Raw genomic sequence first — 2661 nt, 5'->3', positions numbered from 1 at the left:
TTCTCTTTTAAGCCACTTCCAGCTTTGCCTTCTGTTTCTTTTCACTTCACCATCGCGGTGTTACAAGTTTTCTGTTAAGCGACCCTCCCACCCCCCCATATCAACCAGAGAAGTAGCAGCCTAGGTACTTGACCAGGTCCACGCACAATATTATCATCGGTTTACCTCCTTCTACACCCCCACATTTTTGGATTTACATCAAAACCAGTTATTTTTCATATTGGCCCAGCACCACCCCATACCTATCAGTTCATGCAGAGCAATGTTGTCGCCCTGGTAAAGAAAGTGGGGACACAACAGCTCTACTGGCAGAATCTATAGGTCATTAATCTATATTGTTACGGACGCATTTTTTTTATTTTGCCCATTCGTACTTTAAAAACCACCTTTCGTTCACACGTTACCTAATCCTTGTAGGATTTTAATTTCTTCCCTTTATTAAATCCATCGCACTCGAACATCAGAATAAAAAACAAACAACGCGCACAGTGATTAAATAATAATTTCCTTTAACATTTATTTGACTAAATGTGTTACATTCAATATCTGATGCTTTTCCTTTCCGAGAAAGGCAACTGGCATGAATAGAAACCATGTTTCGTGGCTTAACAGGAAAAAGGTTACAGGAAACCTGCTCGTGTCGTATCTCTATTTACACGGACTCCTCAGCTCATGTGGCAACGCCCTATATACATAAAAAAAATAAAAAAAAATACAGTAACAAGGAGGGGAAAGAAAAGTGCGTCTCGAAAACACGCTCCAAAACATCACACGGAGAGTCTGTGACTGGCAACAGGAACGCTGAAGAAAACAAACCGTGCACACACAACTCACTTCTGTGGGGGCAGACTAGCCCAATACAGTGCTGTTCCCGAAGGAGGAATTCATTTAAAAATAAGATTGTTGTAGAATATTTGTATTTAGATACAAGTGGAAGAATGCATTAGAGTGCAAACAGGGGACTGCCTTCATGGTGTAACCTTCACGATACGTTTAATGTTGTAGGACACTGCAGTGAAATGTCAGTATTAGGCTCCCTTCAGAGCTATGCGTTAGTTGCTGTACAACGCGTGGTTTACAATGTATTAGTGCAGACAACCTCGGCACTCCAGCTGTTGTGGAACTACAAGTCCCATTAGGCATTGCAAGACTCCGACAGGCATAAGTCCAAGAGGCAGAGGCTTGAAGGTATCTGTGTTTTCAGCACAGCTGGAGTGGCGAGGTTGCCTAGCTCTGCATTAGTGCATATTAGGAATGCTACCCCAATGGATAATAAGAGTAGTCCAATGCACACGCACAGTGGCACACCGCAATGAACATGCCCTGCGCTATGGTGCACTGTTGCAAAATAAAAAGGTTGTGCCTTCTTTGCCTCTTGAGGTGCATTGGTATATTCCAAAGGAACAAGCTTCCTTAATGTAATGTATATTGTTCTGCAAGATACCAAATGTTAATGCATTGCAACGGACTACAAAGGTCTAGAGAAGGCCTTCAAGTACAGCTTTAATGGAGATATATCTCCATTGCACACCATACCGGTACACCCCTTAGATCAGGTGCTGCATGGCACCACAGTAAAGATATGTTTACAGCACACCTCCTGCTTCAAAGCTCGTCTTTATTGATGTTCTTTCAGCACATCCAGACAGATTCCAACGAATGGACACTTTGCCTGATGAAGGGATCCTGCAAGGTTCCAAAACGTGGCAACCTCTCTTGATATGCTGAACAACCATCAATAAACGAGCTTGGAAGCACACGGTGTGCTGACAACATATCTTTCATACACAATGGCAGGGGTAGCCAAACTCCGGCCCTCCAGCTGTGGTGGAACTACAAATCACACGAGACATTGCAAGACTCACAGACATGACTCCCGGAGATAGATACATCATGGGATTTGTAGTTTCACCACACCTGGAGGGCCGGAGTTTGGCTACCCCTGCACAATGGGGACATTTTCCTTTACTTCCTTTCCCAGAGAACTGACAGGAAAAATCTCAAACCGAAAGAAAAAATCACACCTTTGACTGTCGTCACCCAACAATGAAAGGCATGTCCTCTACTTCTCTTCTAGGATACCTTTAATATTTTGGACTTCTGATAGGTTCTCCCCCAGTGACAATGGTCAGCATGACCAAAAGTGAGGCTTGGGTTTCCAATCTGGACACAGACAGGAATACAAAACACTCCAGTAGGTTCAATCCTTTCCTCGGCTCTATCCAAAACTACAGGTTTCATTAGGTCAATGGAGACTTTTAAAAGTATCCTTAATGTCAAATGTTTTAGCTGTCCGTGTTGAATGCGGGGGACTATACACCGTGTAATGTTATCTGAACATTCACCTCGAAGGTGTTTGTAGACAGCCGTAGAAAATAGACACACCTCCTTGGTGACAAGAAGCAGTTGGGTCACAATGGACAGTTGAGGAGGTCGTTCAGGTGCAATTGAGGAAAACGAATAATGAATACTGTTTACAAACATGTTTATTCCACTGCCTTGCTTTATGGCGTCAGATTTTTTGCAAAAAAGTAGAGTTGTGCTTTAATTTTTGCTAATTGGGGGAAACCAATCACAAAGCATGATGTGTTTGCCTGGGACAACCTACTTCTAACCTGATTGGCTGCTATGCACAATGCCTCCCACCTTCCTTTTCTCCAC

Source organism: Nanorana parkeri, unplaced genomic scaffold (genome assembly GCF_000935625.1).
Source record: "Nanorana parkeri isolate BGI_ZX_2015 unplaced genomic scaffold, ASM93562v1 scaffold1568, whole genome shotgun sequence".
NCBI lineage: Eukaryota > Metazoa > Chordata > Amphibia > Anura > Dicroglossidae > Nanorana > Nanorana parkeri.
The sequence above is the reverse complement of the archived record's forward strand: the minus strand, read 5'-3'. Positions refer to the sequence as shown.